Raw genomic sequence first — 26719 nt, 5'->3', positions numbered from 1 at the left:
TCTTGGTGTTTGAGACCTGGTGGTCTTGTGGTTTGAGACATGGTGCTCTTGGTGTTTGGGACCTGGTGATTTTGGTTTTGGAGAACTGCTGCTCTTGGTGTTTGAGTCCTAGTGCTCTTGTTGTTTGAGACCTGGTGATCTTTTTGTTTGAGAGCTGGTGCTCTTCGTGTTTGAGACCTGGTTGTCTTGTTGTTTGGGACCTGGTGGTCTTGGTGTTTGAGATCTGGAGATACTGGTGTTTGAGATCTGGTGATCTTGGTGTTTGAGATCTGGTGCTCTTGGTCTTTGAGACCTGGTGCTCTTGGTGTTTGGGACCTGGTGGTCTTGGGGTTTGAGACATGGTGCTCTTGTTGTTTAAGACCTTGTGGTCTTGGTATTTGAGACCTGGTGGTCTTCTTGTTTGAGATCTGGTGCTATTGGTGTATGAGACATGGTGATCTTGATGATTGAGACCTGGTGGTCTTTATGTTTGAGACCTGGTGCTCATGGTGTTTGAGACCTGGTGCTCCTGGTGTTTGAGTCCTGGTACACATGTTGTTTGAGACCTGGTTGTCTTGGTGTTTGAGACCTGGTGCTCTTGGTGTTTGAAATTGGGTGCTCTTGGTATTTGAGACCTGGTACAATTGGTGCTTGAGAATTGGTGCTCTTGGTGTTTGGGACCTGGTGCTCTTGGTGTTTGAGACCTGATGCTCTTTTTGTTTGAGACCTGGTACACTTGGTGTCTGAGATCTGGTGCTCTTGCTGTTTGAGACCTGGTGCTCCTGGTCTTTGAGACCAGGTGCTCTTGCAATTTGAGACCTGGTGCTCTTGCTGATTGAGACCTGGTTGACTTGGTGTTTGAGACCTGGTGCTCTTGGTGTTGGAGACCTGGAGCTCTAGGTGTTTGAGACCTAGTGCTATTGGTGTTTGAGACTTGGTTGTCTTGGTGTTTGAGACCTGGTACACTTGGTGTTTGAGAGCTGGTGCTCTTTATGTTTGAGACCTCGTGCTCTTGGTGTTTGAGAGCTGGTGCTCTTCGTGCTTCAGACCTGGCTGTCTTGTTGTTTGAGACCTGGTTTTCTTGATGTTTGAGATGTGGTGATCATGGTGTTTGAGACCTGGTGCTCTTGGCGTTTGTGACCTGGTGGACTTGGTGTTTGAGACATGGTTTTCTTGGTGTTTGGGACGTGGTTCACTTAGTGTTTGAGACCTGGTGTTCTTGATGTTTGAAGCCTGGTGCTCTTGGCGTTTGAGACATAGTGCTCTTGTTTTTTGAGACCTGGTGATCTTCGTGTTTGAGACCTGGTGCTCCTGGTGTTTGAGACCTGGTGCTCTTGGAATTTGAGAAATGGTGCTCTTGCTGATTGAGTCCTGGTTGACTTGGTGTTTGAGATTTGGTGCTCTTGGTGTTTGAGACCTGGAGCTCTAGGTTTTTGAGAACTAGTGTTATTGCTGTTTGAGACTTGTTGTCTTGGTGTTTGAGACCTGGTACACTTGGCTTTTGAGAGCTGGTGATCTGGGTTTTTGAGTTATGGTTCTCTTGGTGTTTGATCCCTGGTGCTCTTTATGTTTGAGACCTGGTGCTCTTGGTGTTTAAGATCTGGTGATCTTGGTGTTTGAGACCTGCTGCTCTTGGAATTTGAGACCTGGTGCTCTTGGAGTTTGAGACCTGGTATTCATGTTGTTTGAGACCTGGTGCTCTAGGTGTTGGAGAACCTGGTGCTCTTGGTGTTTGAGTGCTGTTGCTCTTGGTGTTTGAGACCTCGTGGTCTTGGTGTTTGAGACCAGGAGTTCTTGGTGTTTGCGATCTGCTGCTCTTGGAATTTGAGACTTGGTGCTCTTGGAGTTTGACAGCTGGTGGTCTTGGTGTTTGAGACCTGGTGCTCTTGCTGTTTGAGAGCTGGTGCTCTTCGTGTTTGAGACCTGGCTGTCTTGTTGTTTGAGACCTGGTGGTCTTGATGTTTGAGATCTGTTGATCATAGTGTTTGAGACCTGGTGCTCTTTGCGTTTGTGACCTGGTGGACTTGGTGTTTGAGACCTGGTTGTCTTGGTGGTTGGGACGTTTTTCACTTAGTGTTTGAGACCTGGTGTTCTTGATGTTTGAAGCCGGGTGCTCTTGGCGTTTGAGACATAGTGCTCTTGTTTTTTGAGACCTGGTGATCTTCGTGTTTGAGACCTGGTGCTCCTGGTGTTTGAGACCTGGTGCTCTTGGAATTTGAGGACTGGTGCTCTTGCTGATTGAGACCTGGTTGATTTGGTGTTTGAGATTTGGTGCTCTTGGTGTTTGAGACCTGGAGCACTAGGTTTTTGAGACCTAGTGCTATTGGTGTTTGAGACTTGTTGTCTTGGTGTTTGAGACCTGGTACACTTGGCTTTTGAGAGCTGGTGCTCTGGGTGTTTGAGTTCTGGTTCTCTTGGTGTTTGAGACCGGGTGCTCTAGGCTTTTGAGAGCTGGTGCTCTTGGTGTTTGAGACCTAGTGCTCTTGTTGTTTGAGACCTGGTGATCTTCGTGTTTGAGACCTGGTGGTCTTGGTGTTTGAGAGCTGGAGCTCTTGGTGTTTGAGACCTGGTGCTCTTGCTGTTTGAGAGCTGGTGCTCATCGTGTTTGGGACCTGGTTGTCTTGTTTTTTGAGACCTGGTGGTCTTGGTATTTGAGGTATGGAGCTATTGGTGTTTGAGACCTGGTGATCTTGGTGTTTGAGACCTGGTGCTCTTGGTCTTTGAGACCTGGTGCTCTTGGTGTTTGGGACCTGGTGGTCTTGGGGTTTGAGACATGGTGCTCTTGGTGTTTGGGACCTGGTGATTTTGGTGTTTGAGAGCTGGTGCTCATGGTGTTTGAGATCTGGTGATGTTGATGTTTGAGACCTCGTGCTCTTGTTGTTTAAGACCTGGTGGTCTTGTTATTTGAGACCTGGTGGTCTTGTTGCTTGAGATCTGGTGCTATTGGTGTTTGAGACCTGGTGCTCCTGGTGTTTGAGTCCTGGTACACATGTTGTTTGAGACCTGGTTGTCTTGGTGTTTGAGACCTGGTGCTCATGGTGTTTGGGACCTGGTGTTCTAGTTGTTGGAGAACCTGGTGCTCTTGGTGTTTGAGAGCTGTTGCTCTTGGTGTTTGAGACCTCGTGGTCTTGGTGTTTGAGACCTGGAGTTCTTGGTGTTTGCGATCTGCTGCTCATGGATTTTGATACCTGGTGCTCTTGGAGTTTGAGAGCTGGTGCTCTTCGTGTTTGAGAACTGGTTGTCTTGCTGTTTGAGACCTGGTAGTCTTGATGTTTGAGATCTGGTGATCATGGTGTTTGAGACCTGGTGCTCTTGGTATTTGAGACCTGGTGCTCTTGGTGTTTGAGACCTCGTGGTCTTGTGGTTTGAGACATGGTGCTCTTGGTGTTTGGGACCTGGTGATTTTGGTTTTGGAGAGCTGGTGCTCTTGGTGTTTGGGTCCTAGTGCTCTTGTTGTTTGAGACCTGGTGATCTTTTTGTTTGAGACCTGGTGGTCTTGTTGCTTGAGAGCTGGAGCTCTTGGTGTTTGAGACCTGGTGCTCTTGTTGTTTGAGAGCTGGTGCTCCTCGTGTTTGAGACCTGGTTGTCTTGTTGTTTGAGACCTGGTGGTCTTCGTGTTTGAGACCTGGTGCTCTTGGTCTTTGAGAACTGGTGCTCTTGGTGTTTGGGACCTGGTGGTCTTGGTGTTTGAGATCTGGAGATACTGGTGTTTGAGATCTGGTGATCTTGGTGTTTGAGACCTGGTGCTCTTGGTCTTTGAGACCTGGTGCTATTGGTTTTTGGGACCTGGTGGTCTTGGGGTTTGAGACATGGTGCTCTTGTTGTTTATGACCTTGTGGTCTTGGTATTTGAGACCTGGTGGTCTTCTTGTTTGAGATTTGGTGCTATTGGTGTTTGAGACATGGTGATCTTGATGATTGAGACCTGGTGGTCTTTATGTTTGAGACCTGGTGCTCATGGTGTTTGAGACCTGGTGCTCCTGGTGTTTGAGTCCTGGTACACATGTTGTTTGAGACCTGGTTGCCTTGGTGTTTGAGACCTGGTGCTCTTGGTGTTTGAAATCGGGTGCACTTGGAATTTGAGACATGGTACAATTGGTGCTTGCGAATTGGTGCTCTTGGTGTTTGGGACCTGATGCTCTTGGTGTTTGAGACCTGATGCTCTTTTTGTTTGAGACCTGGTACACTTGGTGTTTGAGATCTGGTGCTCTTGGTGTTTGAGACCTCGTGCTCCTGGTGTTTGAGACCAGGTGCTCTTGCAATTTGAGACCTGGTGCTCTTGCTGATATAGACCTGGTTGACTTGGTGTTTGAGACCTGGTGCTCTTGGTGTTTGAGAGCTGGAGCTCTAGGTGTTTGAGACCTAGTGCTATTGGTGTTTGAGACTTGGTTGTCTTGGTGTTTGAGACCTGGTACACTTGGTGTTTGAGACCTGGTGCTCTGGGTTTTTGAGTTCTGGTTCTCTTGGTGTTTGAGACCTGGTGCTCTTTATGTTTGAGACCTGGTGCTCTTGGTGTTTAAGATCTGGTGATCTTGGAGTTTGAGACCTGGTATTCATGTTGTTTGAGACCTGTTGCTCTTGGTGTTTGAGACCTGGTGCTCTAGGTGTTGGAGAACCTGGTGCTCTTGGTGCTTGAGAGCTGTTGCTCTTGGTGTTTGAGACCTCGTGGTCTTGGTGTTTGAGACCTGGAGTTCTTGGTGTTTGCGATCTGCTGCTCTTGGAATTTGAGACTTGGTGCTCTTGGAGTTTGAGAGCTGGTGGTGTTGGTTTTTGAGACCTGGTGCTCTAGCTGTTTGAGAGCTGGTGCTCTTCATGTTTGAGACCTGGCTGTCTTGTTGTTTGAGACCTGGTGGTCTTCATGTTTGAGATCTGGTGATCATGGTGTTTGAGACCTGGTGCTCTTGGCGTTTGTGACCTGGTGTACTTGGTGTTTGAGACCTCTTTGTCTTGGTGTTTGGGACGTGGTTCACTTAGTGTTTGAGACCTGGTGTTCTTGATGTTTGAAGCCTGGTGCTCTTGGCGTTTGAGACATAGTGCTCTTGTTTTTTGAGACCTGGTGATCTTCGTGTTTGAGACCTGGTGCTCCTGGTGTTTGAGACCTGGTGCTCTTGGAATTTGAGAACTGGTGCTCTTGCTGATTGAGTCCTGGTTGACTTGGTGTTTGAGAGCTGGAGCTCTTGGTGTTTGAGACCTGTTTCTCTTGCTGTTTGAGAGCTGGTGCTCTTCGTGTTTGGGACCTGGTTGTCTTGTTGTTTGAGACCTGGTGCTCTTTGTGTTTAAGATCTGGTGATCTTGGTTTTTGAGTCCTGCTGTTCTTGGAATTTGAGACCTGGTGCTCTTGGAGTTTCAGACCTGGTATTCATGTTGTTTGAGACCTGTTGCTCTTGGTGTTTGAGACCTGGTGCTCTAGGTGTTGGAGAACCTGGTGCTCTTGGTTTTTGAGACCTGGTGATCTTCGCGTTTGAGACCTGGTGGTCTTGATGATTGAGATCTGGTGATCATGGTGTTTGAGACCTGGTGGTCTTGTGGTTTGGGACATGGTGCTCCTGTTGTTTGGGACCTGGTGATTTTGGTGTTTGAGAGCTGGTGGTCTTGGTTTTTGAGATCTGGAGCTATTGGTGTTTGAAACATGGTGATCTTGGTGTTTGAGACCTGGTGCTCTTGGTCTTTGAGACCTGGTGATCTTGATGTTTGGGACCTGCTGGTCTTGGGTTTTGAGACATGGTGCTCTTGTTGTTTAAGACCTGGTGGTCTTGGTATTTGAGACCTGGTGGTCTTCTTGTTTGAGATCTGGTGCTATTGGTGTTTAAGACCTGGTGATCTTGATGATTGAGACCTGGTGGTCTTTATGTTTGAGACCTGGTGCTCATGGTGTTTGAGACCTGGTGCTCCTGGTGTTTGAGTCCTGGTACACATGTTGTTTGAGACCTGGTTGTCTTGGTGTTTGAGACCTGGTGCTCTTGGTGTTTGAGACCTGGTGTTCTAGTTGTTGGAGAACCTGGTGCTCTTGTTGTTTGAGAGCTGTTGCTCTTGGTGTTTGAGACCTCGTGGTCTTGGTGTTTGAGACCTGGAGTTCTTGGTGTTTGCGATCTGCTGCTCATGGATTTTGATACCTGGTGCTCTTGGAGTTTGAGAGCTGGTGCTCTTCGTGTTTGAGAAGTGGTTGTCTTGCTGTTTGAGACCTGGTAGTCTTGATGTTTGAGATCTGGTGATCATGGTGTTTGAGACCTGGTGCTCTTGGTATTTGAGACCTGGTGCTCTTGGTGTTTGAGACCTCGTGGTCTTGTGGTTTGAGACATGGTGCTCTTGGTGTTTGGGACCTGGTGATTTTGGTTTTGGAGAGCTGGTGCTTTTGGTGTTTGAGTCCTAGTGCTCTTGTTGTTTGAGACCTGGTGATCTTTGTGTTTGAGACCTGGTGGTCTTGTTGCTTGAGAGCTGGAGCTCTTGGTGTTTGAGACCTGGTGCTCTTGTTGTTTGAGAGCTGGTGCTCCTCGTGTTTGAGACCTGGTTGTCTTGTTGTTTGAGACCTGGTGGTCTTCGCGTTTGAGACCTGGTGCTCTTGGTCTTTGAGAACTGGTGCTCTTGGTGTTTGGGACCTGGTGGTCTTGGTGTTTGAGATCTGGAGATACTGGTGTTTGAGATCTGGTGATCTTGGTGTTCGAGACCTGGTGCTCTTGGTCTTTGAGACCTGGTGCTCTTGGTTTTTGGGACCTGGTGGTCTTGGGGTTTGAGACATGGTGCTCCTGTTGTTTATGACCTTGTGGTCTTGGTATTTGAGACCTGGTGGTCTTCTTGTTTGAGATCTGGTGCTATTGGTGTTTGAGACATGGTGATCTTGATGATTGAGACCTGGTGGTCTTTGTGTTTGAGACCTGGTGCTCATGGTGTTGGAGACCTGGTGCTCCTGGTGTTTGAGTCCTGGTACACATGTTGTTTGAGACCTGGTTGTCTTGGTGTTTGAGACCTGGTGCTCTTGGTGTTTGAAATCGGGTGCACTTGGAATTTGAGACATGGTACAATTGGTGCTTGCGAATTGGTGCTCTTGGTGTTTGGGACCTGGTGCTCTTGGTGTTTGAGACCTGATGCTCTTTTTTTTGAGACCTGGTACACTTGGTGTTTGAGATCTGGTGCTCTTGGTGTTTGAGACCTGGTGCTCCTGGTCTTTGAGACCAGGTGCTCTTGCAATTTGAGACCTGGTGCTCTTGCTGATATAGACCTGGTTGACTTGGTGTTTGAGACCTGGTGCTCTTGGTGTTTGAGAGCTGGAGCTCTAGGTGTTTGAGACCTAGTGCTATTGGTGTTTGAGACTTGGTTGTCTTGGTGTTTGAGACCTGGTACACTTGGTGTTTGAGAGCTGGTGCTCTGGGTTTTTGAGTTCTGGTTCTCTTGGTGTTTGAGACCTGGTGCTCTTTATGTTTGAGACCTGGTGCTCTTGGTGTTTAAGATCTGGTGATCTTGGTGTTTGAGACCTGCTGCTCTTGGAATTTGAGACCTGGTTCTCTTGGAGTTTGAGACCTGGTATTCATGTTGTTTGAGACCTGTTGCTCTTGGTGTTTGAGACCTGGTGCTCTAGGTGTTGGAGAACCTGGTGCTCTTGGTGCTTGAGAGCTGTTGCTCTTGGTGTTTGAGACCTCGTGGTCTTGGTGTTTGAGACCTGGAGTTCTTGTTGTTTGCGACCTGCTGCTCTTGGAATTTGAGACTTGGTGCTCTTGGAGTTTGAGAGCTGGTGGTGTTGGTTTTTGAGACCTGGTGCTCTAGCTGTTTGAGAGCTGGTGCTCTTCGTGTTTGAGACCTGGCTGTCTTGTTGTTTGAGACCTGGTGGTCTTCATGTTTGAGATCTGGTGATCATGGTGTTTGAGACGTGGTGCTCTTGGCGTTTGTGACCTGGTGTACTTGGTGTTTGAGACCTGGTTGTCTTGGTGTTTGGGACGTGGTTCACTTAGTGTTTGAGACCTGGTGTTCTTGATGTTTGAAGCCTGGTGCTCTTGGCGTTTGAGACATAGTGCTCTTGTTTTTTGAGACCTGGTGATCTTCATGTTTGAGACCTGTTGCTCCTGGTGTTTGAGACCTGGTGCTCTTGGAATTTGAGAACTGGTGCTCTTGCTGATTCAGTCCTGGTTGACTTGGTGTTTGAGATTTGGTGCTCTTGGTGTTTGAGACCTGGAGCTCTAGGTTTTTGAGAACTAGTGTTATTGGTGTTTGAGACTTGTTGTCTTGGTGTTTGAGACCTGGTACACTTGGCTTTTGAGAGCTGGTGCTCTGGGTGTTTGAGTTGTGGTTCTCTTGGTGTTTGAGAAATGGTGCTCTTGGTTTTTGAGAGCTGGTGCTGAGGTGTTTGAGACCTAGTGCTCTTGTTGTTTGAGACCTGGTGATCTTCGTGTTTGAGACCTGGTGGTCTTGGTGTTTGAGAGCTGGAGCTCTTTTTGTTTGAGACCTGTTGCTCTTGCTGTTTGAGAGCTGGTGCTCTTCCTGTTTGGGACCTGGTTGTCTTGTTGTTTGAGACCTGGTGCTCTTTGTGTTTAAGATCTGGTGATCTTGGTGTTTGAGTTCTGCTGTTCTTGGAATTTGAGACCTGGTGCTCTTGGAGTTTGAGACCTGTTGCTCCTGTTGTTTGAGACCTGTTGCTCCTGTTGTTTGAGACCTGGTGCTCTAGGTGTTGGAGAACCTGGTGCTCTTGTTGTTTGAGACCTGGTGATCTTCGTGTTTGAGACCTGGTGGTCTTGTTGTTTGAGAGCTGGAGCTCTTGGTGTTTGAGACCTGGTGCTCTTGCTGTTTGAGAGCTGGTACTCTTCGTGTTTGGGACCTGGTTGTCTTGTTGTTTGAGACCTGGTGGTCTTGATGATTGAGATCTGGTGATCATGGTGTTTGAGACCTGGTGGTCTTGTGGTTTGGGACATGGTGCTCCTGTTGTTTGGGACCTGGTGATTTTGGTGTTTGAGAGCTGGTGGTCTTGGTTTTTGAGATCTGGAGCTATTGGTGTTTGAGACCTGGTGATCTTGGTGTTTGAGACCTGGTGCTCTTGGTCTTTGAGACCTGGTGCTCTTGATGTTTGGGACCTGGTGGTCTTGGTGTTTGAGATCTGGAGCTATTGGTGTTTGAGACCTGGTGATCTTGGTGTTTGAGACCTGGTGCTCTTTGTCTTTGAGACCTGGTGCTCTTGATGTTTGGGACCTGGTGGTCTTGGGTTTTGAGACATGGTGCTCTTGGTGCTTGGGACCTGGTGATTTTAGTGTTTGAGAGCTGGTGCTCTTGTTGTTTGAGACCTGGTGATGTTGATGTTTGAGACCTCGTGCTCTTGGTGTTTAAGACCTGGTGCTTGGGACCTGCTGATTTTGGTGTTTGAGAGCTGGTGGTCTTGGTTTTTGAGATCTGGAGCTATTGGTGTTTGAGACCTGGTGATCTTGGAATTTGAGACCTGGTGCTTTTGGAGTTTGAGACCTGGTATTCATGTTGTTTGAGACCTGGTGCTCTTGGTGTTTGAGACCTGGTGCTCTTTGTCTTTGAGACCTGGTGCTCTTGATGTTTGGGACCTGGTGGTCTTGGGTTTTGAGACATGGTGCTCTTGGTGCTTGGGACCGGGTGATTTTGGTGTTTGCGAGCTGGTGCTCTTGGTGTTTAAGACCTGGTGCTTGGGACCTGGTGATTTTGGTGTTTGAGACCTGGTGATCTTGGAATTTGAGACCTGGTGCTCTTGGAGTTTGAGACCTGGTATTCATGTTGTTTGAGACCTGGTGCTCTTGGTGTTTGAGACCTGGTGTTCTAGGTTTTGGAGAACCTGGTGCTCTTGGTGTTTGAGAGCTGTTGCTCTTGGTGTTTGATACCTCATGGTCTTGGTGTTTGAGACCTGGTGCTCTTGGTGTTTAAGATCTGGTGATCTTGGTGTTTGAGATCTGCTGCTCTTGGAATTTGAGACCTGGTGCTCTTGGAATTTCAGACCTGGTATTCATGTTGTTTGAGACCTGGTGCTCTTGGTGTTTGAGACCTGGTGTTCTAGGTTTTGGAGAACCTGGTGCTCTTGGTGTTGGAGAGCTGTTGCTCTTGGTGTTTGATACCTCGTGGTCTTGGTGTTTGAGACCTGGAGTTCTTGGTGTTTGCGATCTGCTGCTCTTGGAATTTGAGACCTGGTGCTCTTGGCGTTTGAGAGCTGGTGCTCTTGGTGTTTGAGACCTGGTTCTCTTGCTGTTTGAGAGCTGGTGCTCTTCGTGTTTGAGAACTGGTTGTCTTGTTGTTTGAGACCTGGTGGTCTGGATGTTTGAGATCTGGTGATCATGATTTTTGAGACCTGGTGCTCTTGGTCTTTGAGACGTGGTGCTCTTGGTGTTTGAGACCTGGTGGTCTTATGGTTTGAGACATGGTGCTCTTGGTGTTTGGGACCTAGTGCTTTTGGTTTTTGAGAGCTGGTGCTCTTGGTGTTTGAGAGCTGGTGCTCTTGCTGTTTGAGAGGTGGTGTTCTTCGTGTTTGAGTCCTGGTTGTCTTGTTGTTTGAGACCTGGCGGTCTTGATGATTGAGATCTGGTGATCATGGTGTTTGAGACCTGGTGCTCTTGTTCTTTGAGACCTGGTGTTCTTGGTGTTTGAGACCTGGTGGTCTTGTGGTTTGAGACATGGTGCTCTTGTTGTTTGGGACCTGGTGATTTTGGTATTTGACAGCTGGTGCTCTTGGTGTTTGAGAGCTAGTGCTCTTATTGTTTGAGAACTGGTGATCTTCGTGTTTGAGACTTGGTTGTCTTGGTGTTTGAGACCTGGTTCAACTGCTGTTTGAGAGCTGGTGCTCTGGGTTTTTGAGTTCTGATTCTCTTGGTGTTTGAGACCTGGTGCTCTTTATGTTTGAGACCTAGTGCTCTTGTTGTTTGAGACCTGGTGATCTTCGTGTTTGAGACCTGGTGGTCTTGGTGTTTGAGAGCTGGAGCTCTTGGTGTTTGAGACCTGGTGGTCTTGCTGTTTGAGAGCTGGTGCTCTTCGTGTTTGAGACCTGGTGGTCTTCGTGTTTGAGAGCTGGAGCTCTTGGTGTTTGAGACCTATTGCTCTTGCTGTTTGAGAGCTGGTGCTCTTCGTGTTTGAGACCTGGCTGTCTTGTTGTTTGAGACCTGGTGGTCTTGATGTTTGAGATCTGGTGATCATGGTGTTTGAGACCTGGTGCTCTTGGCGTTTGTGACCTGGTGTACTTGGTGTTTGAGACCTGGTTGTCTTGGTGTTTGGGACGTGGTTCACTAAGTGTTTGAGACCTGGTGTTCTTGATGTTTGAAGCCTGGTGCTCTTGGCGTTTTAGACATAGTGCTCTTGTTTTTTGAGACCTGGTGATCTTCATGTTTGAGACCTGGTGCTCCTGGTGTTTGAGACCAGGTGCTCTTGGAATTTGATTACTGGTGCTCTTGCTGATTGAGACCTGGTTGACTTGGTGTTTGAGATTTGGTGCTCTTGGTGTTTGAGACCTGGAGCTCTAGGTTTTTGAGAACTAGTGCTATTGGTGTTTGAGACTTGTTGTCTTGGTGTTTGAGACCTGGTACAATTGCTGTTTGAGAGCTGGTGCTCTTGGTGTTTAAGAGCTGGCGATCTTGGTGTTTGAGATCTGCTGCTCTTGGAATTTGAGACCTGGTGCTCTTGGCGTTTGAGAGCTGGTGCTCTTGGTGTTTGAGACCTGGTTCTCTTGCTGTTTGAGAGCTGGTGCTCTTGGAATTTGAGACCTGGTGCTCTTGCTGATTGAGACCTGGTTGACTTGGTATTTGAGACCCGGTGCTCTTTATGTTTGAGACCTGGAGCTCTAGGTGTTTGAGACCTAGCGCTATTGATGTTTGAGACTTGGTTGTCTTGGTGTTTGAGACCTGGTACAATTGCTGTTTGAGAGCTGGTGCTCTTGGTGTTTAAGAGCTGGCGATCTTGGTGTTTGAGATCTGCTGCTCTTGGAATTTGAGACCTGGTGCTCTTGGAGTTTGAGACCTGGTATTCATGTTGTTTCAGACCTGGTGCTCTTGGTGTTTGAGACCTGGTGTTCTAGGTTTTGGAGAACCTGGTGCTCTTGGTGTTTGAGAGCTGTTGCTCTTGGTGTTTGATACCTCGTGGTCTTGGTGTTTGAGACCTGGAGTTCTTGGTGTTTGCGATCTGCTGCTCTTGGAATTTGAGACCTGGTGCTCTTGGCGTTTGAGAGCTGGTGCTCTTGGTGTTTGAGACCTGGTTCTCTTGCTGTTTGAGAGCTGGTGCTCTTCGTGTTTGAGAACTGGTTGTCTTGTTGTTTGAGACCTGGTGGTCTGGATGTTTGAGATCTGGTGATCATGGTTTTTGAGACCTGGTGCTCTTGGTCTTTGAGACGTGGTGCTCTTGGTGTTTGAGACCTGGTGGTCTTGTGGTTTGAGACATGGTGCTCTTGGTGTTTGGGACCTTTTGATTTTGATTTTTGAGAGCTGGTGCTCTTGGTGTTTGAGACCAGGTGCTCTTGCTGTTTGAGAGGTGGTGCTCTTCGTGTTTGAGACCTGGTTGTCTTGTTGTTTGAGACCTGGCGGTCTTGATGATTGAGATCTGGTTATCATGGTGTTTGAGACCTGGTGCTCTTGTTCTTTGAGACCTGGTGCTCTTGGTGTTTGAGACCTGGTGGTCTTGTGGTTTGAGACATGGTGCTCTTGTTGTTTGGGACCTGGTGATTTTGGTATTTGAGAGCTGGTGCTCTTGGTGTTTGAGACCTAGTGCTCTTATTGTTTGAGACCTGGTGATCTTCGTGTTTGAGATATGGTGCTATTGGTGTTTGAGACCTGGTGATCTTGATGATTGAGACCTGTTGGTCTTTATGTTTGAGACCTGGTGCCTATGGCGTTTGAGACCTGGTTCTCCTGGTTTTTGAGATATGGTGCTATTGGTGTTTGAGACCTGGTGATCTTGATGATTGAGACCTGGTGGTCTTTATGTTTGAGACCTGGTGCTCATGGTGTTTGAGTCCTGGTACACATGTTGTTTGAGACCTGGTTGTCTTGGTGTTTGAGACCTGGTGATCTTGGTGTTTGAAATCGGGTGCTCTTGGTATTTGAGACCTGGTACAATTGGTGTTTGAGAGCTGGTGCTCTTGGTGTTTGGGACCTGGTGCTCTGGCTGTTTGAGAGCTGATGCTCTTTTTGTTTGAGACCTGGTACTCTTGGTGTTTGAGATCTGGTGCTCTTGGTGTTTGAGACCTGGTGCTCCTGGTGTTTGAGAGCAGGTGTTCTTGGAATTTGAGACCTGGTGCTCTTGCTGATTGAGACCTGGTTGACTTGGTATTTGAGACCCGGTGCTCTTTATGTTTGAGACCTGGAGCTCTAGGTGTTTGAGACCTAGCGCTATTGCTGTTTGAGACTTGGTTGTCTTGGTGTTTGAGACCTGGTACAATTGCTGTTTGAGAGCTGGTGCTCTTGGTGTTTAAGAGCTGGCGATCTTGGTGTTTGAGATCTGCTGCTCTTGGAATTTGAGACCTGGTGCTCTTGGAGTTTGAGACCTGGTATTCATGTTGTTTCAGACCTGGTGCTCTTGGTGTTTGAGACCTGGTGTTCTAGGTTTTGGAGAACCTGGTGCTCTTGGTGTTTGAGAGCTGTTGCTCTTGGTGTTTGATACCTCGTGGTCTTGGTGTTTGAGACCTGGAGTTCTTGGTGTTTGCGATCTGCTGCTCTTGGAATTTGAGACCTGGTGCTCTTGTCGTTTGAGAGCTGGTTCTCTTGCTGTTTGAGAGCTGGTGCTCTTCGTGTTTGAGAACTGGTTGTCTTGTTGTTTGAGACCTGGTGGTCTGGATGTTTGAGATCTGGTGATCATGGTTTTTGAGACCTGGTGCTCTTGGTCTTTGAGACGTGGTGCTCTTGGTGTTTGAGACCTGGTGGTCTTGTGGTTTGAGACATGGTGCTCTTGGTGTTTGGGACCTTTTGATTTTGATTTTTGAGAGCTGGTGCTCTTGGTGTTTGAGACCAGCTGCTCTTGCTGTTTGAGAGGTGGTGCTCTTCGTGTTTGAGACCTGGTTGTCTTGTTGTTTGAGACCTGGCGGTCTTGATGATTGAGATCTGGTGATCATGGTGTTTGAGACCTGGTGCTCTTGTTCTTTGAGACCTGGTGCTCTTGGTGTTTGAGACCTGGTGGTCTTGTGGTTTGAGACATGGTGCTCTTGTTGTTTGGGACCTGGTGATTTTGGTATTTGAGAGCTGGTGCTCTTGGTGTTTGAGACCTAGTGCTCTTATTGTTTGAGACCTGGTGATCTTCGTGTTTGAGACTTGGTTGTCTTGGTGTTTGAGACCTGGTACACTTGGTGTTTGAGAGCTGGTGCTCTGGGTTTTTGATTTCTGGTTCTCTTGGTGTTTGAGACCTGGTGCTCTTTATGTTTGAGACCTGGTGCTCTTGGTGTTTAAGATCTGGTGATCTTGGTGTTTGAGATCTGCTGCTCTTGGAATTTGAGACCTGGTGCTCTTGGAGTTTGAGACCTGGTATTCATGTTGTTTGAGACCTGTTGCTCTTGGTGTTTGAGACCTGTTGCTCTTGGTGTTTGATACCTCGTGGTCCTGGTGTTTGAGACCTGGAGTTCTTGGTGTTTGCGATCTGCTGCTCTTGGAATTTGAGACCTGGTGCTCTTGGCGTTTGAGAGCTGGTGCTCTTGGTGTTTGAGACCTGGTTCTCTTGCTGTTTGAGAGCTGGTGCTCTTCGTGTTTGAGAACTGGTTGTCTTGTTGTTTGAGACCTGGTGGTCTGGATGTTTGAGATCTGGTGATCATGGTTTTTGAGACCTGGTGCTCTTGGTCTTTGAGACCTGGTGCTCTTGGTGTTTGCGACCTGGTGGTCTTGTGGTTTGAGACATGGTGCTCTTGGTGTTTGGGACCTGGTGATTTTGGTTTTTGTGAGCTGGTGCTCTTGGTGTTTGAGACCTATTGCTCTTGCTGTTTGAGAGCTGGTGCTCTTCGTGTTTGAGACCTGGCTGTCTTGTTGTTTGAGACCTGGAGGTCTTGATGTTTGAGATCTGGTGATCATGGTGTTTGAGACCTGGTGCTCTTGGCGTTTGTGACCTGGTGTACTTGGTGTTTGAGACCTGGTTGTCTTGGTGTTTGGGACGTGGTTCACTAAGTGTTTGAGACCTTGTGTTCTTGATGTTTGAAGCCTGGTGCTCTTGGCGTTTTAGACATAGTGCTCTTGTTTTTTGAGACCTGGTGATCTTCATGTTTGAGACCTGGTGCTCCTGGTGTTTGAGACCAGGTGCTCTTGGAATTTGATTACTGGTGCTCTTGCTGATTGAGACCTGGTTGACTTGGTGTTTGAGATTTGGTGCTCTTGGTGTTTGAGACCTGGAGCTCTAGGTTTTTGAGAACTAGTGCTATTGGTGTTTGAGACTTGTTGTCTTGGTGTTTGAGACCTGGTACACTTGGCCTTTGAGAGCTGGTGCTCTGGGTGTTTTAGTTCTGTTTCTCTTGGTGTTTGAGACCTGGTGCTCTTGGTTTTTGAGAGCTGGTGCTCTTGGTGTTTGAGACCTAGTGCTCTTGTTGTTTGAGACCTGGTGATCTTCGTGTTTGAGACCTGGTGGTCTTGGTGTTTGAGAGCTGGAGCTCTTGGTGTTTGAGACCTGGTGCTCTTGCTGTTTGAGAGCTGGTGCTATTCGTGTTTGGGACCTGGTTGTCTTGTTGTTTGAGACCTGGTGGTCTTGATGATTGAGATCTGGTGATCATGGTGTTTGAGACCTGGTGGTCTTGTGGTTTGGGACATGGTGCTCCTGTTGTTTGGGACCTGGTGATTTTGGTGTTTGAGAGCTGGTGGTCTTGGTTTTTGAGATCTGGAGCTATTGGTGTTTGAGACCTGGTGATCTTGGTGTTTGAGACCTGGTGCTCTTGGTCTTTGAGACCTGGTGCTCTTGATGTTTGGGACCTGGTGGTCTTGGTGTTTGAGATCTGGAGCTATTGGTGTTTGAGACCTGGTGATCTTGGTGTTTGAGACCTGGTGCTCTTTGTCTTTGAGACCTGGTGCTCTTGATGTTTGGGACCTGGTGGTCTTGGGTTTTGAGACATGGTGCTCTTGGTGCTTGGGACCTGGTGATTTTAGTGTTTGAGAGCTGGTGCTCTTGTTGTTTGAGACCTGGTGATGTTGATGTTTGAGACCTCGTGCTCTTGTTGTTTAAGACCTGGTGGTCTTGGTATTTGAGACCTGGTGATCTTCGTGTTTGAGATATGGTGCTATTGGTGTTTGAGACCTGGTGATCTTGATGATTGAGACCTGTTGGTCTTTATGTTTGAGACCTGGTGCCTATGGCGTTTGAGACCTGGTTCTCCTGGTTTTTGAGATATGGTGCTATTGGTGTTTGAGACCTGGTGATCTTGATGATTGAGACCTGGTGGTCTTTATGTTTGAGACCTGGTGCTCATGGTGTTTGAGTCCTGGTACACATGTTGTTTGAGACCTGGTTGTCTTGGTGTTTGAGACCTGGTGATCTTGGTGTTTGAAATCGGGTGCTCTTGGTATTTGAGACCTGGTACAATTGGTGTTTGAGAGCTGGTGCTCTTGTTGTTTGGGACCTGGTGCTCTGGCGGTTTGAGACCTGATGCTCTTTTTGTTTGAGACCTGGTACTCTTGGTGTTTGAGATCTTGTGCTCTTGGTGTTTGAGAACTGGTGCTCCTGGTGTTTGAGAGCAGGTGCTCTTGGAATTTGAGACCTGGTGCTCTTGCTGATTGAGACCTGGTTGACTTGGTATTTGAGACCCGGTGCTCTTTATGTTTGAGACCTGGAGCTCTAGGTGTTTGAGACCTAGCGGTATTGATGTTTGAGACTTGGTTGTCTTGGTGTTTGAGACCTGGAACAATTGCTGTTTGAGAGCTGGTGCTCTTGGTGTTTAAGTGCTGGCGATCATGGTGTTTGAGATCTGCTGCTCTTGGAATTTGAGACCTGGTGCTCTTGGAGTTTGAGACCTGGTATTCATGTTGTTTCAGACCTGGTGCTCTTGGTGTTTGAGACCTGGTGTTCTAGGTTTTGGAGAACCTGGTGCTCTTGGTGTTTGAGAGCTGTTGCTCTTGGTGTTTGATACCTCGTGGTCTTGGTGTTTGAGACCTGGAGTTCTTGGTGTTTGCGATCTGCTGCTCTTGGAATTTGAGACCTGGTGCTCTTGGCGTTTGAGAGCTGGTGCTCTTGGTGTTTGAGACCTGGTTCTCTTGCTGTTTGAGAGCTGGTGCTCTTCGTGTTTGAGAACTGGTTGTCTTGTTGTTTGAGACCTGGTGGTCTGGATGTTTGAGATCTGGTGATCATGGTTTTTGAGACCTGGTGCTCTTGGTCTTTGAGACGTGGTGCTCTTGGTGTTTGCGACCTGGTGGTCTTGTGGTTTGAGACATGGTGCTCTTGGTGTTTGGGACCTTTTGATTTTGATTTTTGAGAGCTGGTGCTCTTGGTGTTTGAGACCAGGTGCTCTTGCTGTTTGAGAGGTGGTGCTCTTCGTGTTTGAGACCTGGTTGTCTTGTTGTTTGAGACCTGGCGGTCTTGATGATTGAGATCTGGTGATCATGGTGTTTGAGACCTGGTGCTCTTGTTCTTTGAGACCTGGTGCTCTTGGTGTTTGAGACCTGGTGGTCTTGTGGTTTGAGACATGGTGCTCTTGTTGTTTGGGACCTGGTGATTTTGGTATTTGAGAGCTGGTGCTCTTGGTGTTTGAGACCTAGTGCTCTTATTGTTTGAGACCTGGTGATCTTCGTGTTTGAGATATGGTGCTATTGGTGTTTGAGACCTGGTGATCTTGATGATTGAGACCTGTTGGTCTTTATGTTTGAGACCTGGTGCCTATGGCGTTTGAGACCTGGTTCTCCTGGTTTTTGAGATATGGTGCTATTGGTGTTTGAGACCTGGTGATCTTGATGATTGAGACCTGGTGGTCTTTATGTTTGAGACCTGGTGCTCATGGTGTTTGAGTCCTGGTACACATGTTGTTTGAGACCTGGTTGTCTTGGTGTTTGAGACCTGGTGATCTTGGTGTTTGAAATCGGGTGCTCTTGGTATTTGAGACCTGGTACAATTGGTGTTTGAGAGCTGGTGCTCTTGGTGTTTGGGACCTGGTGCTCTGGCTGTTTGAGAGCTGATGCTCTTTTTGTTTGAGACCTGGTACTCTTGGTGTTTGAGATCTGGTGCTCTTGGTGTTTGAGACCTGGTGCTCCTGGTGTTTGAGAGCAGGTGCTCTTGGAATTTGAGACCTGGTGCTCTTGCTGATTGAGACCTGGTTGACTTGGTATTTGAGACCCGGTGCTCTTTATGTTTGAGACCTGGAGCTCTAGGTGTTTGAGACCTAGCGCTATTGCTGTTTGAGACTTGGTTGTCTTGGTGTTTGAGACCTGGTACAATTGCTGTTTGAGAGCTGGTGCTCTTGGTGTTTAAGAGCTGGCGATCTTGGTGTTTGAGATCTGCTGCTCTTGGAATTTGAGACCTGGTGCTCTTGGAGTTTCAGACCTGGTATTCATGTTGTTTCAGACCTGGTGCTCTTGGTGTTTGAGACCTGGTGTTCTAGGTTTTGGAGAACCTGGTGCTCTTGGTGTTTGAGAGCTGTTGCTCTTGGTGTTTGATACCTCGTGGTCTTGGTGTTTGAGACCTGGAGTTCTTGGTGTTTTCAATCTGCTGCTCTTGGAATTTGAGACATGGTGCTCTTGGCGTTTGAGAGCTGGTGCTCTTGGTGTTTGAGACCTGGTTCTCTTGCTGTTTGAGAGCTGGTGCTCTTCGTGTTTGAGAACTGGTTGTCTTGTTGTTTGAGACCTGGTGGTCTGGATGTTTGAGATCTGGTGATCATGGTTTTTGAGACCTGGTGCTCTTGGTCTTTGAGACGTGGTGCTCTTGGTGTTTGAGACCTGGTGGTCTTGTGGTTTGAGACATGGTGCTCTTGGTGTTTGGGACCTTTTGATTTTGATTTTTGAGAGCTGGTGCTCTTGGTGTTTGAGACCAGGTGCTCTTGCTGTTTGAGAGGTGGTGCTCTTCGTGTTTGAGACCTGGTTGTCTTGTTGTTTGAGACCTGGCGGTCTTGATGATTGAGATCTGGTGATCATGGTGTTTGAGACCTGGTGCTCTTGTTCTTTGAGACCTGGTGCTCTTGGTGTTTGAGACCTGGTGGTCTTGTGGTTTGAGACATGGTGCTCTTGTTGTTTGGGACCTTTTGATTTTGGTATTTGAGAGCTGGTGCTCTTGGTGTTTGAGACCTAGTGCTCTTATTGTTTGAGACCTGGTGATCTTCGTGTTTGAGACTTGGTTGTCTTGGTGTTTGAGACCTGGTACACTTGGTGTTTGAGAGCTGGTGCTCTGGGTTTTTGAGTTCTGGTTCTCTTGGTGTTTGAGACCTGGTGCTCTTTATGTTTGAGACCTGGTGCTCTTGGTGTTTAAGATCTGGTGATCTTGGTGTTTGAGATCTGCTGCTCTTGGAATTTGAGACCTGGTGCTCTTGGAGTTTGAGACCTGGTATTCATGTTGTTTGAGACCTGTTGCTCTTGGTGTTTGAGACCTGTTGCTCTTGGTGTTTGATACCTCGTGGTCCTGGTGTTTGAGACCTGGAGTTCTTGGTGTTTGCGATCTGCTGCTCTTGGAATTTGAGACCTGGTGCTCTTGCAGTTTGAGAGCTGGTGCTCTTGGTGTTTGAGACCTGGTTCTCTTGCTGTTTGAGAGCTGGTGCTCTTCGTGTTTGAGAACTGGTTGTCTTGTTGTTTGAGACCTGGTGGTCTGGATGTTTGAGATCTGGTGATCATGGTTTTTGAGACCTGGTGCTCTTGGTCTTTGAGACCTGGTGCTCTTGGTGTTTGCGACCTGGTGGTCTTGTGGTTTGAGACATGGTGCTCTTGGTGTTTGGGACCTGGTGATTTTGGTTTTTGTGAGCTGGTGCTCTTGGCGTTTGAGACCTGGTGCTCTTGCTGTTTGAGAGCTGGTGCTCTTCGTGTTTGAGACCTGGTTGTCTTGTTGTTTGAGACCTGGCGGTCTTGATGATTGAGATCTGGTGATCATGGTGTTTGAGACCTGGTGCTCTTGTTCTTTGAGACCTGGTGCTCTTGGTGTTTGAGTCCTGGTGGTCTTGTGGTTTGAGACATGGTGCTCTTGTTTTTTGGGACCTGGTGATTTTGGTATTTGAGATCTGGTGCTCTTGGTGTTTGAGACCTAGTGCTCCTGTTGTTGGAGACCTGGTGATCTTCGTGTTTGAGACCTGTTGGTCTTGGTGTTTGAGAGCTGGTGCTATTGGTGTTTCAGACCTCGTGATCTTGGTGTTTGAGACCTGGTGGTCTTTATGTTGAGACCTGGTGCTAATGGTGTTTGAGACCTGGTGCTCCTGGTGTTTGAGTCCTGGTACAGATGTTGTTTGAGACCTGGTTGTCTTGGTGTTTGAGACCTGGTGCTCTTGGTGTTTGAAATTGGGTGCTCTTGGTATTTGAGACCTGGTACAATTGGTGTTTGAGAGCTGGTGCTCTTGGTGTTTGAGACCTGGTGATCATGGTGTTTGAGTCCTGGTGCTCTTGGCGTTCGAGACCTGGTGGTCTTGGTGTTTGAGAGCTGGTTGTCTTGGGGTTTGGGACGTGCTACACTTAGTGTTTGAGACCTGGTGTTCTTGGTGTTTGAAGCCTGGTGCTCTTGGCGTTTGAGACCTAGTGCTCTTGTTGTTTGAGACCTGGTGATCATAGTGTTTGAGTCCTGGTGCTCTTGGTGTTTGACGCCTGATGTTCTTTTTGTTTGAGACCTGGTACACTTGGTGTTTGAGATCTGGTGCTCTTGGTGTTTAAGATCTTGTGCTTTTGGTGTTTGAGACCTGGTGCTCTTGCTGTTTGAGACCTGGTGCTTTTGGAGTTTGAGACCTGGTATTCATGTATTTTGAGACCTGGTGCTCTAGGTGTTGGAGAACCTGGCGCTCTTGGTGTTTGCGATCTGCTGCTCTTGAATTTGAGACTTGGTGCTCTTGGAGTTTGAGAGCTGATGCTCTTGGTGTTTGGGACCTGGTGCTCTTGCTGTTTGAGACCTGGAGCTCTTGGTGTTTGAGACCTCGGGGTCTTTTGGTTTGTGACATGGTGCTCCTGTTTATTTGGGACCTGGTGATTTTGGTGTTTGAGAGCTGGTGGTCTTGGTGTTTGAGATCTGTAGCTATTGGTGTTTGAGACCTGGTGATCTTGGTGTTTGAGACCTGGTGATATTGGTCTTTGAGACCTGGTGCTCTTGATGTTTGGGACCTGGTGGTCTTGGTGTTTGTGATCTGGAGCTATTGGTGTTTGAGAACTGGTGATCTTGGTGTTTGAGACTTGGTGCTCTTGGTCTTTGAGACCTGGTGCTCTTGATGTTTGGGACCTGGTGGTCTTGGGTTTTGAGACATGGTGCTCTTGGTGTTTGGGACCTGGTGATGTTGATGTTTGAGACCTCGTGCTCTTGTTGTTTAAGACCTGGTGGTCTTGGTATTTGAGACATTGTGGTCTTGTATTTTGAGATCTGGTGCAATTGGTGTTTGAGACCTGGTGATCTTGGTTTTTTTTGACTTGGCGGTCTTTATGTTTGAGACCTGGTGCTCATGGTGTTTGAGACGTGGTGCCCCTGGTGTTTGAGTCCTGGGACACATGTTGTTTGAGACTTGGTTGTCTTGGTTTTTGAGACCTGGTGCTCTTGGTGTTTGAAATCGGGTGCTCTTGGTATTTGAGACCTGGCACAATTGGTGTTTGAGAGCTGGTGCTCTTGGTGTTTGAGACCTGGTGATCTTGGTTTTTGAGACTTGGTGGTCTTTATGTTTGAGACCTGGTGCTCATGGTGTTTGAGACCTGGTTGCCTTGGTGTTTGAGGCCTGGTGCTCTTGGTTTTTGAAATCGGGTGATCTTGGTATTTGAGACCTGGTACAATTGGTGTTTGAGAGCTGGTGGTCTTGGTGCTGGAGAGCTGGAGCTCTTGCTGTTTGAGAGCTGGTGCTCTTCGTGTTTGAGACCTGGTTGTCTTGTTGTTTTAGACCTGGTGGACTTGGTGTTTGAGACCTGGTGATATTGGTCTTTGAGACCTGGTGCTCTTGATGTTTGGGACCTGGTGGTCTTGGTGTTTGTGATCTGGAGCTATTGGTGTTTGAGAACTGGTGATCTTGGTGTTTGAGACCTGGTGCTCTTGGTCTTTGAGACCTGGTGCTCTTGGTGTTTGGGACCTGGTGGTCTTGGGTTTTGAGACATGGTGCTCTTGGTGTTTGGGACCTGGTGATGTTGATGTTTGAGACCTCGTGCTCTTGTTGTTTAAGACCTGGTGGTCTTGGTATTTGAGACCTTGTGGTCTTGTATTTTGAGATCTGGTGCAATTGGTGTTTGAGACCTGGTGATCTTGGTTTTTTTTGACTTGGCGGTCTTTATGTTTGAGACCTGGTGCTCATGGTGTTTGAGACGTGGTGCTCCTGGTGTTTGAGTCCTGGGACACATGTTGTTTGAGACTTGGTTGTCTTGGTTTTTGAGACCTGGTGCTCTTGGTGTTTGAAATCGGGTGCTCTTGGAATTTGAGACCTGGCACAATTGGTGTTTGAGAGCTGGTGCTCTTGGTGTTTGAGACCTGGTGATCTTGGTTTTTGAGACTTGGTGGTCTTTATGTTTGAGACCTGGTGCTCATGGTGTTTGAGACCTGGTTGCCTTGGTGTTTGAGGCCTGGTGCTCTTGGTTTTTGAAATCGGGTGATCTTGGTATTTGAGACCTGGTACAATTGGTGTTTGAGACCTGGTGGTCTTGGTGCTGGAGAGCTGGAGCTCTTGCTGTTTGAGAGCTGGTGCTCTTCGTGTTTGAGACCTGGTTGTCTTGTTGTTTGAGACCTGGTGGACTTGGTGTTTGAGATCTGGAGCTGTTGGTGTTTGAGACCTGGTGATCTTGGTGTTTGAGACCTGGTGCTCTTGGTCTTTGAGACCTGGTGCTCTTGGTGTTTGGGACCTGGTGGTCTTGGGGTTTGAGACATGGTGCTCTTGGTGCTTGGGACCTGGCGATTTTGGTGTTTGAGAGCTTGTGCTCTTGGTGTTTGAGACCTGGTGATGTTGATGTTTGAGACCTCGTGCTCTTGTTTTTTAAGACCTGGTGGTCTTGGTATTTGGGACCTGGTGGTCTTCTTGTTTGAGATCTGGTGCTATTGGTGTTAGAGACCTGGTGATCTTGATGTTTGAGACCTCGTGCTATTGTTGTTTATGACCTGGTGGTCTTGGTATTTGAGACCTGGTGGTCTTCGTGTTTGAGATCTGGTGCTATTGGTGTTTGAGACCTGGAGATCTTGATGATTGAGACCTGGTGGTCTTTATGTTTGAGACCTGGTGCTCATGGAGTTTGAGACCTGGTGCTCCAGGTGTTTGAGTCCTGTTACACATGTTGTTTGAGACCTGGTTGTCTTGGTGTTTGAGACCTGGTGCTCTTGGTGTTTGAAATCGGGTGCTCTTGGTATTTGAGACCTGGTACAATTGGTTTTTGAGACCTGGTACACTTGGTGTTTGAGATCTGGTGCTCTTCGTGTTTGAGACCTGGTGCTCCTGGTGTTTGAGAGCAGGTGCTCTTCGAATTTGAGACCTGGTGCTCTTGCTGATTGAGACCTGGTTGACTTGGTATTTGAGACCTGGTGCTCTTTGTGTTTGAGACCTGGAGCTCTAGGTGTTTGAGACCTAGTGCTATTGGTGTTTGAGACTAGGTTTTCTTGGTGTTTGAGACCTGGTACACTTGGTGTTTGAGAGCTGGTGCTCTGGGTTTTTGAGTTCTGGTTCTCTTGGTGTTTGAGACCTGGTGCTCTTTAAGTTTGAGACCTGGTGCTCTTGGTGTTTAAGATCTGGTGATCTTGGTGTTTGAGACCTGCTGCTCTTGGAATTTGAGACCTGGTGCTCCTGGTGTTTGAGTCCTGGTACAGATGTTGTTTGAGACCTGGTTGTCTTGGTGTTTGAGACCTGGTGCTCTTGGTGTTTGAAATTGGGTGCTCTTGGTATTTGAGACCTGGTACAATTGGTGTTTGAGAGCTGGTGCTCTTGGTGTTTGAGACCTGGTGATCATGGTGTTTGAGTCCTGGTGCTCTTGGCGTTCGAGACCTGGTGGTCTTGGTGTTTGAGAGCTGGTTGTCTTGGGGTTTGGGACGTGCTACACTTAGTGTTTGAGACCTGGTGTTCTTGGTGTTTGAAGCCTGGTGCTCTTGGCGTTTGAGACCTAGTGCTCTTGTTGTTTGAGACCTGGTGATCTTAGTGTTTGAGTCCTGGTGCTCTTGGTGTTTGACGCCTGATGCTCTTTTTGTTTGAGACCTGGTACACTTGGTGTTTGAGATCGGGTGCTCTTGGTGTTTGAGACATGGTGTTAATTATGTTTGAGACCTGGTGCTCTTGGTGTTTAAGATCTTGTGCTTTTGGTGTTTGAGACCTGGTGCTCTTGCTGTTTGAGACCTGGTGCTTTTGGAGTTTGAGACCTGGTATTCATGTATTTTGAGACCTGGTGCTCTAGGTGTTGGAGAACCTGGCGCTCTTGGTGTTTGCGATCTGCTGCTCTTGAATTTGAGACTTGGTGCTCTTGGAGTTTGAGAGCTGATGCTCTTGGTGTTTGGGACCTGGTGCTCTTGCTGTTTGAGACCTGGAGCTCTTGGTGTTTGAGATCTCGGCGTCTTTTGGTTTGTGACATGGTGCTCCTGTTTATTTGGGACCTGGTGATTTTGGTGTTTGAGAGCTGGTGGTCTTGGTGTTTGAGATCTGGAGCTATTGGTGTTTGAGACCTGGTGATCTTGGTGTTTGAGACCTGGTGAGATTGGTCTTTGAGCCCTGGCGCTCTTGATGTTTGGGACCTGGTGGTCTTGGTGTTTGTGATCTGGAGCTATTGGTGTTTGAGAACTGGTGATCTTGGTGTTTGAGACCTGGTGCTCTTGGTCTTTGAGACCTGGTGCTCTTGATGTTTGGGACCTGGTGGTCTTGGGTTTTGAGACATGGTGCTCTTGGTGTTTGGGACCTGGTGATGTTGATGTTTGAGACCTCGTGCTCTTGTTGTTTAAGACCTGGTGGTCTTGGTATTTGAGACCTTGTGGTCTTGTATTTTGAGATCTGGTGCAATTGGTGTTTGAGACCTGGTGATCTTGGTTTTTTTTGACTTGGCGGTCTTTATGTTTGAGACCTGGTGCTCATGGTGTTTGAGACGTGGTGCTCCTGGTGTTTGAGTCCTGGGACACATGTTGTTTGAGACTTGGTTGTCTTGGTTTTTGAGACCTGGTGCTCTTGGTGTTTGAAATCGGGTGCTCTTGGTATTTGAGACCTGGCACAATTGGTGTTTGAGAGCTGGTGCTCTTGGTGTTTGAGACCTGGTGATCTTGGTTTTTGAGACTTGGTGGTCTTTATGTTTGAGACCTGGTGCTCATGGTTTTTGAGACCTGGTTGCCTTGGTGTTTGAGGCCTGGTGCTCTTGGTTTTTGAAATCGGGTGATCTTGGTATTTGAGACCTGGTACAAATGGTGTTTGAGACCTGGTGGTCTTGGTGTTTGAGAGCTGGAGAACTTGCTGTTTGAGAGCTGGTGCTCTTCGTGTTTGAGACCTGGTTGTCTTGTTGTTTGAGACCTGGTGGACTTGGTGTTTGAGATCTGGAGCTGTTGGTGTTTGAGACCTGGTGATCTTGGTGTTTGAGACCTGGTGCTCTTGGTCTTTGAGACCTGGTGCTCTTGGTGTTTGGGACCTGGTGGTCTTGGGGTTTGAGACATGGTGCTCTTGGTGCTTGGGACCTTGCGATTTTGGTGTTTGAGAGCTTGTGCTCTTGGTGTTTGAGACCTGGTGATGTTGATGTTTGAGACCTCGTGCTCTTGTTTTTTAAGACCTGGTGGTCTTGGTATTTGGGACCTGGTGGTCTTCTTGTTTGAGATCTGGTGCTATTGGTGTTAGAGACCTGGTGATCTTGATGTTTGAGACCTCGTGCTATTGTTGTTTATGACCTGGTGGTCTTGGTATTTGAGACCTGGTGGTCTTCCTGTTTGAGATCTGGTGCTATTGGTGTTTGAGACCTGGAGATCTTGATCATTGAGACCTGGTGGTCTTTATGTTTGAGACCTGGTGCTCATGGTGTTTGAGACCTGGTGCTCCAGGTGTTTGAGTCCTGGTACACATGTTGTTTGAGACCTGGTTGTCTTGGTGTTTGAGACCTGGTGCTCTTGGTGTTTGAAATCGGGTGCTCTTGGTATTTGAGACCTGGTACAATTGGTTTTTGAGACCTGGTACACTTGGTGTTTGAGATCTGGTGCTCTTCGTGTTTGAGACCTGGTGCTCCTGGTGTTTGAGAGCAGGTGCTCTTCGAATTTGGGACCTGGTGCTCTTGCTGATTGAGACCTGGTTGACTTGGTATTTGAGACCTCGTGCTCTTTGTGTTTGAGACCTGGAGCTCTAGGTGTTTGAGACCTAGTGCTATTGGTGTTTGAGACTAGGTTTTCTTGGTGTTTGAGACCTGGTACACTTGGTGTTTGAGAGCTGGTGCTCTGGGTTTTTGAGTTCTGGTTCTCTTGGTGTTTGAGACCTGGTGCTCTTTATGTTTGAGACCTGGTGCTCTTGGTGTTTAAGATCTGGTGATCTTGGTGTTTGAGACCTGCTGCTCTTGGAATTTGAGGCCTGGTGCTCTTGGAGTTTGAGACCTGGTATTCTTGTTGTTTGAGACCTGGTGCTCTTGGTGTTTAAGACCTGCTGCTCTAGGTGTTGGAGAACCTGGTGCTCTTGGTGTTTGGGAGCTGTTGTTATTGGTGTTTGATACCTCGTGGTCTTGGTGTTTGAGACCTGGAGTTCTTGGTGTTTGCGATCTGCTGCTCTTGAAATTTGAGACCTGGTGCTCTTGAAGTTTGAGAGGTGGTGG

Source organism: Carcharodon carcharias, chromosome 11 (genome assembly GCF_017639515.1).
Source record: "Carcharodon carcharias isolate sCarCar2 chromosome 11, sCarCar2.pri, whole genome shotgun sequence".
NCBI classification, from domain to species: domain Eukaryota; kingdom Metazoa; phylum Chordata; class Chondrichthyes; order Lamniformes; family Lamnidae; genus Carcharodon; species Carcharodon carcharias.
Note: the sequence above shows the minus strand (reverse complement) of the source record.